Source organism: Tauraco erythrolophus, chromosome 13 (assembly GCF_009769465.1).
Source record: "Tauraco erythrolophus isolate bTauEry1 chromosome 13, bTauEry1.pri, whole genome shotgun sequence".
Taxonomy (NCBI): domain Eukaryota; kingdom Metazoa; phylum Chordata; class Aves; order Musophagiformes; family Musophagidae; genus Tauraco; species Tauraco erythrolophus.
The window spans coordinates 3401562-3413050 of record NC_141477.1 but is presented as its reverse complement, the minus strand read 5'-3'; positions in this window follow the sequence as shown (position 1 = coordinate 3413050).

The window sequence follows — 11489 nt, the reverse complement described above, 5'->3', positions numbered from 1 at the left end:
AATAACACACAGAGGCTCAATTCTCGTAATGAAAACCCCCACATTAATTTTATTTTTTGATGTGTCATTGTAATTCAAGAGATGTTTTTAATCTCAGGATTGCTAGGGCACAATAAACCATTTAAAAAGTATTTGGCAAAGATCCCTGTGCTTAGCAACAGCTCCTTTCATTTAAAACTGTTTTTTTGAACCAAGCTATTCAAAGCTTTGTTCCACTTATTAAAATAAAGTATCTTACTTCAAACAAGTATTTCAGAGAACACAGTCAAGAGGACAGCATCCAAATACAATGCACAGAAAACATAAAAGGTAGCAGCATGAAAAACTCAAATACTTTGTGTATATTTCCTTCTTTTTCATTAAGAAAAACTATATTAGAAAAAGCTCATGGTTTTGTTTTTCTTTGTGCCATTACAGGATATTTAACACACCATGTTCTGAAATTCATTACTAGACTTAAAGTAAAATTAGCTGTGAAGTATTGTAGTGAGTGAGATATTGCATTGAAGTAGTGTATTTTCTAGTCATCTAGGTGACATAAACCAGCAACAGAGAAGCTAAATATAGAATAACATCTACTCATTTTGCTGCTGGCTTCGTGCTCTCACGTGAACTACGTGACCACGACCGTGAAAGCTCTGCTTTCCAGTGAGCCATCCTTTTTCAGCTTCGTTATGGAAGTTTACGTTGACAATTTATTTCAGTTTTTAAAGAATGTAATTTTCCCTTTGTGTTAGTTCTGCCTTAATTTTGTTTGCTTTTTGTATCAAAAGCTCTGCCAAGATAATAATGACTCCAGCAAACAATGCAAATGCAGTTTCCCTTCATAAGTGAAGGGATATGGTTCATTCTTCACTAGTTTCTGTTTCACCTGCATACCTCAGAAAATAAGGAAGGATGCATCATGCAAGCATCCTTTTCTGTGAGGAGGATTGGAAGTACAATTTTGTAGGATGTCAGCTGCTTTTTAGAGAGTCCTAAGAGTCCTCGTTTCTCTCTGAAGTTGAGAGGTTGAAGTGAATGCTAGAGAGGGCTGAGCGTAAAGAATAATTCTGGTTTGCAGAAGATTTTGCTATTTTAAAATTATGTTTTGTTTAGAAATGAGAACCCTAGACTTGAAAATTCCCAGTGGGGATAAGGCCCTGGTCTGTAGCTCTGGCTCTAGCTCTGACCTGCTTCCTCAGGCTGTGATTCCTGGGGTTACTTCCACGGCCAGCAAACCTTCTACCCTGCCACATGGGTTCGCAGGAAGCTATCTTGACCATCCTACATGTAACTGATAAAATGCTGATGGTCCTCCAGAGGTCTGGGGAGGAATACCTGGAAAGGAGCTTTGAATAATGGTAAATCTGTCTAGATAATTCTGTATAACTTTTCCAGGATGGCCGTGACTGTAACACCAGTGAAATTTTTAATCTCGCATTGTGTGGGCAGAAAAATGGTTATTTCCAAGATGTTAAAAAGCTAATCTATTCTGTTAAGTTTTTGTATCTTGCATAGATATAGCTTCTTTCTTTTATTTTTTTTCTTTTAATTTTACAAACCAAGTTGGGAGCCTTGACATTTATTGGGCCCCCATATTTTTCATTTATATTCTCTCTAGTCTTCACCATCTGTTATGACAGTAAATAAGTTTCAAATAAGCCATATCTTCCTCAGCATGAGTTGCTTCTTCTGCAAAAAAAAAAAATTAAAGTTGCAGTTGGATGTGATATTTGAAGTCACAGCTTGTCTTCAAATATTTAGTAGCGTATTCCTGTGCCAAGGGATATCAATCTGCCGTTTGCCTTGCTTACAGTATAATAAAGATTATCCGTTCCCTACTTTCATAGATATGTCAAGGCTTCTAATTACTATAGTTCAGGAAGTAGCTCTTTCCACAGGCTTTTTCCATTTTGCTTTGACTTAATATAGTTCCTTCTTATCTCTTGGCACATTAAATTCCAGAAGAAGGATGTAGTGTTTGACTTTGGTGGATGAACTGTGCTCTTGCCTTACAAATAAATTCCTTGGCTACAACAACAGCCACTTTTGCTGTTGCAAACTTCATTAGTGGTTGGTGAGTATTTCAGATGTTGATACCCAACCTTAAGAAGTTCAGCAGAGAACTTTTTTTTTCCTAATAGTATATGTAGGCATGGGGGTAAATTTGAGGAGCCTCATACAGTTTATTTTTCATCTTTATTTTTCATCTTTTTACCTTTCTATCTTTATTTTTTGCCATGGAAGTACACTCCAGCTAGAAGGGATGTGACTCGGAAGTCAACTTTGTACAGGCATGCCACTTTGCTTTCAGGTCTTTCCAAATTTGTTTGTTTCCTTGATTATGAATATTGAGTCACATGGAGACATGTTCTTTGGCATTTGAGGATAGTGGTGTAAAATCACAGGAGTTTTTGATTCGTTGTCCAGTAAACTGCAACAAACGTTTCCTTGAAACTTTCCTAAAGTATCTCCTCTAACAAGGAAGTGCCCAAACCTGAAAGTATTGCTAGAAGAAGTAAACATTAATGTTCCTTGTGAACTGTGGTTTTTACATTCTTTTACAGTGTTCAACAGGTGATCTCTAGCCCTTGAGCTTCCCAGTTATGTTAGCAGGTGTCCTGTGATAAATCAGTAGTCGTAATTGCTCCTTCTCCGTTGCATCCCTAACATGTAATATTCTGTGGTTCCAACAATCCCCACACCAAAGTATTTTTTGCATCGTCCTTTGATAATTCTGAAGGCTGTAAATGTATTTACTAGGTAAATTTGAAAATCTGCTTCTCCCATCAGTACCAGTTGGTATTTTCAGAGTGGCATCAAAGAGAATGCTGGGACTGAGCATCAGATTTGCAAAGCCAAAGGAGCTGAAGTTGACTGCAGTGTGATTCATGGGAAAAGACTCAGGCAACTTCTGCGATAGCTGCAACATTCACTATGGAAAGGTACTTCTGTGTGAAGAAAGAGGTTTTATAGCATTAAAATAAAGTCTGTGTTATAGTCAAAACTGATGCACGATTAAGATTAACCCTTTTGTTTGTAAGAGGATTTCACTATCTTTGATATTCATAAGCTTCCTACTATAACAATAAAGCTTTTATTTTTATGTATGCAATTGTTTTTTCTTTTCACCTGTAAATAGAGTAATTGCACTTTTTTATGATTTTCCAGTATTAGATTAATTTTATAGCATGTTCTGAAATTTCATTCTCTTTCAGCATCAATCTTTGTTTTCTTTTTATTACAGAATTATACTTACAAATAACATCATTTCATAACAATAAACATAAAAATATAATGCAATAGAGCAGTTACAGGTTTATAGAGTAAACATTTCATTTGAAAGAAAATACCACTAGCTTCTGCAATTATTTCACAAAAGTGGCAAGGTCAGAAACTCTGAGGGTTAATAACAAAGCCATTTATATCCTAAGATGGGGGGACAAATATTCAGGGATCAGTGACTACACTTGTGAGAAAACGTAGAAAGAGGGTATCTTGTCTGCGGTTTATCTTCTTTGGAGAGGGGGTCTTAGATAAAACACTGATTTTCAGTTTAATGTTAGTGTACAATGTAGAGTAAATTGTATCAAAGCCAAATGATATTCCATAGAATTAAATTTCTTTCACCTTAGGTTGCTGAGCGCCAGGTATTTCAAAAGAGAATTAAAAATCTCCCCACGCTACTTTTGGAACCTAAGCACACTTCTAGATAGCGTAGAAAGATGACAAATAGGAAGCAAGATGATTAGCGTGAGGCAAGATCTGTTTAAGAAAAATATTTTTTCCTTAGAAAATGAATGAGGAGAATTTTCAAAGGTGCGGAACGGAAATTGTGATCAAAATGTGAAAAGAGGAAATAGCCATCAGGAGATTCAAAGGGAATTTGGAGTAGGATGAGTCCTTGGATGAGGACACCTATGTGGTCCCCTGATCAGTTACCAAATACTCTGCTCACTTAATATGAATTTGCTTACCGTAAAACACTGTGCTGGACCAGGATCTTTCCCTGGCTTTCTTTTACAGCAGTAATAAAATTAAATTAGAAATATCTTGGAATTATATCAATGTCAAAAGGAGACTTTATGATTAGAAAAATGTTTTTGGACTAAGAGGACAATTTTCTGACAGTTTAATGTCATTTATATTTTGTCACTTTTCAATGCGAAAATGCACTTAAATTTATGTTAAAAAACTTTTAGGAATGATATGGCCTTAAGTCCTAGAGGAGGAGTTTTTTCTTATGGTAAGAGCAAATGTTTGTAAGTCAGGACACTGTTTCCAAGACCATTAAACATCTTTGTACAATGCTATTAATTTCCCACTTGGAGTGGCTTGCCCAGAGATCCCTGCCACATCCTGTAGATATGTGTCTCTAATGCTCAGCTAAAGTTCTCCCATTTTCCTAAGTTGGCATTTAATTTTTTGAAGACCTTTCTTTAGAAACCCAGGAACTGTTTGCAAGTCTCTTAAGTCAGAGCCTACCAAGATTTTTTTATTATTTTCTTCAATATTTTAAGTCATATGCAGCAAAGAAATGCTTTGTAAAACGAAAATAGATGCATTTGCTTCACGCTGTTTTTGCAAAGTAATGTTTGTTGACTCTTGTTTCCTTATTACCAGTATTCACATGTAATATCTTTAATTATGTACCACAGACTATAATTCCCAGCTCCACTTCTTGTTTCCTGTTCGTTTCTAGGCAGTATATGTTGGTTGGTCATGCTTTTGGTCCTTTGTCCTTTTTCAGCCCTCTAAGATACCATTACTTGTCCTGAGATTCTGTGCATAGTTAACCAGCTGGCAGATTATCAGGTCCCAGTAATTTGAAAAGGTCCAGCTCAGTGAGTGCTTTCTGACCTGTTATTTCTCTGTTCTAGGCTGAGATTTCACCTCCCTCTTTTTAATGTTCGTGATAGTCACCTACATGATGGTCTTGGTGAGAAGGTAGTCGCATGTGTTGAGAACTTTAGCCTGCACATTCTCATTTGTTGATAATGTCATTGAATATGGAACTACTGAACCACGTTTTTCCTACTACTGATATGCTTACAGCATGTCATCTTCTTTTTCACTTAAAGAACTTTAATATTTCTTGCTAGTTGCATCTGTGTCTTTCTGAGATTAATCCCGTGTTAGTCTTTTATGCATTCTCTTAGCCATCGGACCTCATTTCCACTTGCTGTGTGCTTTTCTATGTGAAGATCAATGAGTAATTCACATTTAGTGAATTCATCATTTGATCTGCCTGCTTAAAATCCACAGATTTTATTTTGATGGATTTCTTTTCTTTCTTTTTTAAGAGTCTGAACTTTTTCATCTCGTTCAGCTTGCCTTTTACTCTCTTATTCTCAGCAAGTTTCTCTCTGCACACAGTAAGAGCATTTCTTGTAGGTGTCGCCTTCAGTTGCAAAAGCTGCCATGGATTCTAAGAATTTGCAGGCAAATTTGTGGTTTATTTCTTTTTAAAACACATCCAAGTATGTAAAATCTCCCTGTTTTGCCAAACTCAATTTTAGTGATTCTACTAGTATCTCACAAAAAAAAAAAAGCCTCATCTACCTAATTTTCTTGATCTGGTATTCTGTAGTAGATAGTCATCATGATAAATGCACATGTTCTTTATCGTTGTGTGTAATCTTGCTCTTTTTGTTGCTGATCTTGAAGTAAATATATAAAGTGTTGTCTTCTAACATAGAAAAATGATGCAAGAGAAGAGGCCAGTTCGGCCAAAACTCTAGAGTGCTATCCTTCAAAGTCAAGCTCTTGGAGGCTTAATTCAGCTTTAGGAGCAGAGAGGGCAACCTTATAATGTTTGCCCTTTGAAATGTTATCTTTCAGAGGTGACCTTTAAGCTAACTTGGGAGTCTGACAACCTGGGTCCTCAGCACAAGATCCTTTTCACTGTCAGCCTCTCACAGTTGATATCTTCTCTGCCTTTGTTCAAAACAGTGTCTCCTCCTGATTTTACCTGCCTTGCTTCATAACTCTCTCCTGACTCATGCTATCATTCAAGTCAGAGTTAGTGGGCTGTTCCCTTTCTCTTCCAGAGACTTCTTTGAGTTTATAATTCTGTCATGTTCTTTACAGACCTTATTCCTTCTAGGTTAAATATTCTTCTCTCCAGTAACAGAACCATTCAAGGACATTGTAGTGCTATGGGAAGATTCGTAGTCCCGCAGCACTCATACTCATTTTGGAACTTAAGCAAACATTAACTGTTAAGTTAATCAGGAAAGAGCTCAAACACTCTCCTGACCTGGCAAGAGTAAAATAAGAGTGTGACAGCATGCAAAATTAGGGAAAACTGTATTAAATCGTATGGATGGTTTCCAGGAACAGAAGAGTGCACGTGATTACCAAATCAGCCATCACCATCGCTAGCCATGACCATTGTCTTGGTTTGCTCATGCTTGTCCAGGCCGTGACTAACGCAGGTGTTTCTAACAGCAGCTTTCAAGAATTCATACATCTGTTTCAATAGGTTTGGGACTTCTGAACCGGAGTTACGCCTTTTAATAAATGAGCTGCAAAACTTGGAAGGCAGATTCGTACAAATGTAGTTGAAAATTCAGTAAGACTTTTTGTAATAGATCTGTGTTATGCATTTTAGTAGTTGTTTTTAGTTTCTTTAAAAACATCGAAAACTATACTGGGTTCGGTTCATCATTGTCACAATCCACACTGTTCCTAAGGGCTACTTTTTTAAGAACTCTTCTTGCTGAAGAATCCTACTTGAGCTCACACCCTGAAGACACTTCCATGGTTCATCAGACGTGCTCGCTGTATGTGAGATGGAGCGGTCTTGGGTGTAATGCTTGTCCCCAGCACTCTTGGAGCCTGCCTGCTGGGCCCTGCTAGCACTCTCTTTTCCTTGATTCGTCTGCACTGTGCAAACGTCGTGACCTGGGTTGTGTCCCTAGATCATGGGAGCTTGTGCATCTTTATCAACAAGACAATCGTAGGAGGAAAGGCCTAAAGAGCCCCGTGGGATTTTCAGCTTTGACTTCTGCATTTTTCCACTGCATTACTGGGGCCTGTCAGCACTTTGCTCCTGATTAGCTGGGCAGCTAACAGAATACCACTGCTATCTCGGTACTTCTCCGTACTTTTCTGCTCTGTATTACATTCTTGCCTTGTCAGTGTGGTTTTTATCTGTACAATAGTTTCTTTGATTGAATTAAATATGTTTGTTTTTCTAAATTACAGCAAAACTGGTGTTTTGGTGTACTTCCATATTACTCCATCAATCACTGGAAGATGATGTTGACACAGTGCTAGTGGGTTTTTTTTAAGTAAAACCAGGCTGGGTTTATTATTTTGTTGTGTACTACTTTCCAGTGTTCTTGTTGGGCTGAGAAAATTGAGATTGCATAGACCTAATCTTCTCAGCTACTGTTATGAGCTAAAGCTAAGTAACATTTGTTGGAAAACAAGAAGCTCATTTTGTACTCAGCTCATTCTTCTGTTTGGCATAGATGTAACTGATACCATGCATGAATTGAAACTGGTTTTCTGTTTCTCACTGTATGACTCAAGCTAGTTAACTATATTTCAAAGATTCTGTTTATTTTTTTAATGAGACGGTAAATTTTTGTTTCAGTATCAATAGTTGAAATAGTGTCAAGTAATATGAAGAACAAATATGTAAGAGCTGTGCAAGATGATATGAAGGGAAGAGATGATAGCAGAGGGAAATGGAGAAAGATCAGAACGGAAAGAACCTCTGGTTTGTCTGGGATTAGGTCTCTGACCATCACATATGAATTAATTTGTTAGATGGATTAAAGGCAATGTGAAAGCTGAAAGGCAGATGGGTAAGATGAAGTCCAAACACTGTTCTCTGGCAGTTAATTACACTACTGTGACATGCTGGAGAAAGGCAGCAAGTTTATAAATGAAAAAGTAGTTGAGTGGTTGTAATTAGTAGTTCCAGCAGTATTTAAAGAAAAGGAGTTGCAACGTATGCGGCGCTACTGTTTTGGGAAAGAAGGAAAGCTGCTGGGTGTGTGAGACCGTGGATGCAGGCTGAAGGAAGGTGGGCAGCTGCAGACTGGTATGTTCACAGGAACTGCAGATTCCCTGCAGGCTCAAAGACCAGTAAATAGGAAAGGAGAATACTTGAAGAAATGGGGTGCTGTCACTGGGCTGTGGCTGATTCATGTTTGCAAAAATTGTCTCTTTTGCAGAGAATTTGAGTATATATACCATCAGGGAGTGTGACTTTCATGTGATGTATCCTTATTCATATCTTTATGAAGTAGACTTTCCAGTCTTTTCAAATTCTCCTCAGGGAAGAATTTTTATACGCTCCTAAAATTTTTTACTTCATCTTGCCAAGATCTTTACTACAGACAAAAGCAGAACTTTTTTATGAAATAGCATACGTTTTCCAGCACTGTAGTTTCATCTTTCTCCTGCATCATTCTATAATAACATTTATTCCTTGATTACACCTGTGCACTGAATGCAGCTGCTTTGCATCTGCCTGGTGAGAAGTTTAATTCCCTTGGTACAGCTGATGACACTTAATTGAGAATTGTGTAAAGTCTGAGTGGCATTTGCTTTTTTTTATGAAAATACCAGCTAAATAGTATTTTGATACAAGTGTTACTATTTTATAAATGTAATGTTTTTTATATGCCTTAACACCAAACCTTGAAATACTCTGTTCATTCTTTGCCATGATGAACATTGAATGCTTACTTCTACCAAATGTTTCCAGCTCCTTAGATAGTGTTGATATTTAAAAAAACCCTTTCCCTCTCATTCATGATTATTTTCTTTAATACGTGCTGTTGAAAAACTAACAACTTTTTTTCAAAACCTATATAACTATCATAATCCAAACAACTGTCATAGCAACTAGTAAAAAAACAATAAAATTTGTGAGTTTTTCATAAGAGCACATCATCCAGTGATAGGTATCTAAAAGATCTGACTTTATTCCTATACAAACAGATTCAGTAGTTACAGACCCCTGGTTATGGAAAACTCAAATGTCTCTGCTCCTCCATAAGCCCAGGGGCTGGACTGGAAGCCACGAACTGCTGTGGAAACACACTGTGGCACAGAGTTTTGGGTAGATTTTGTTCTCGGCGATCCGTATGGTGTTCCACGCACGTAGCCAACTCACTCGGCCGTTGCAGAGAACGTGGAGGGACTACGCTTACTGAACAAAGATTATTCTTCATGAGTAATTTTCTTGCCTGTCGTTTTTTGGATAAGAAGCAATTTTTAAAATGTGTTGTCAGAAATCCATCCCTTATGCAATAAAAAACTCAAAAGCTGTGCCTGATGACATACAAGATGTCCAGATCTGCATTGGCTCCTTCTCTGCAATCTGTTGACAAAAGTTTAAAAATGCAGCAGAATGAGTTGGTTTGTAAAGGTGCTTTTTTGAATGCTAAATCGTATCTGCAATGCTGAAACACTAAAATTTGTTTAGTTTCACAAGGGTCTTTCGAAACAAGTTTTAATTTAAATTGAAACGTAAGATTAACACAGAACAGAAGAATCATATACATAGAGAGTTCCATTTTTCCCTTTTACAGTGGAAAGAATTCTAAGAATTGAGGAAATAATGTATTTATTTGTGGTTCCTATGGTAGTTTGTATTATTTGCAAGAAAAAAAAAATCTGAAAATCACATGTGCAATTATTCTTATCTTTTCCAGTAGTATGCTTATTGAACAGTTATGTGGCATTTTTTTCTATTGAAAATCTCTATCAAAACATTTTTGAATTTTCCAAAATAGCAATTACTGATACATTTTGAATTTTAATATTTCAAGGTTATATTTTGATCCTGAATGAGTAATCTGCTTTTTAGAGATGTGTTGTACCTCATTTGCCGTTGATTTAATGTGAGCTAAAAGGCTTAGCATATCTGAAAAGTAGTTCAGTAATTTTATGCTTCTCTTGAGATCTCTTTAAGCCTGCAGGGAGTTGGAAATTCCCAAATAATTGTTAGGAAATACTGCAAAAGAAGTAACTTTTTCTGTCTTGGGTTTGCAGAAATTGCAATTAATAGAGTGTATAGAGTCATATATCCGCTCCCTCTAACCACTATTAACTGTTTCAGTTTTATTAGTATGGCTGTAAATTTCTGGAGCTATGTGGCAGTTGAACTCACTCCGTTATTTTTAGAGTTTTTTTGTAGTTTCCCTTTGAAGAGCAGTCCTCGTCTCCCTCCAACATCCTCCATGGCTAACGGGCAGGGACCGAAAGACCGCGCATCCACCAGGATATGTGGCACGTGAAGCCTCGCAGGGTTAACTCCTGGAGATTTCTCAAGGGAACAGCTGCTGATGTGCTATGTTTGCTGCCTATCATGCTGGTTTAGTGCCTTGCTATTTTCTTAAAAATGTCCCTGGCTGTCTGTGCTTTTGTGCAGTCACAGTTGAGCTCGGAACTCCCTTACTGCTTCTGTTTTCCGTTTGTCAGCACAGAGAGCATCCTCTGCGCCTGGTGCTGGTGACCTGCACCAGTACCAGCAAAACAGTAACAATTCTGGTTACCTAGAGGTGTTTGAACAACCACCAAAACTTTTTTTAAAGATTTTAAGCATGGACCGAAGCATGTTTAAGAGTTCCTAAGATTTTCTGTTCTGTTTCAGTTTCCTGTCCATAGTGAGTGTTTGCAGGCAGACTTTAAGCTTCTGAAAAATGCCTTTATTTGCAGGATGCTCCAGCCAGCCCTTTCTGGTCTGCATGTGGGCTCTGCTTCTCTACATGACTGTCTCAGTTGTCCCCCGTGTTCGTGCTGGTATTGCTGGGCTGCACTGTGTCACAGGAAAAACACCCTCTAAACTTCTTTCCCATTATTTGTTACATTCGTGCCCATCTCTGAGCCATAAAGGAAAATTCCCTTTTTTTATTGTCTAAGCAGTAACGTAATTACTGGTCTGTAAGGGGTTTTATGTGTGGTTTTTTTTGTTTGGTTGTTTTTTTTTAAAGTGTTGCATGACATAGTGCTATTAGTGTTTTTATGGAGTAATGATGATGAAAGAGGAAACTGCATTCCAGTGGCAGGTCACCTCTAGGTTAAAAGAGTAAAGAAACGTGCATTTTCTGTCTCGGTTGCCTACCATGGAAGCAGTGATACCTAGTCAAGTCAAGCATTTTGTACTGAGTAGTAGTCTAAAATATACCTGATACAAGACACAGCTCAAAAAGTAAATAGCAGGGTAAAAATCAAAATTATTTACACAAAGATAAAAATACGTGTGGAGGTAAATAAATTATAGACCACAGGTGATAGACAACTATAAATTCTTGTCCTGCTTGAGCCTTAAAGTTTACATTATTACATCTGTCAATATTCATATGCAACTATTACGATTTCATGAGCTTTATGATATCTCGACCAGTTTCACAATAAATGATATACGAGTCAGTAATACATTTTTATTCTATAAGCAATTGCCATATATTTTCATGATGGTCTTCCACAAGTGTATAAAAATGCTAACAAAGGGGCAACACAGTATTGATATGCTGAGAAAC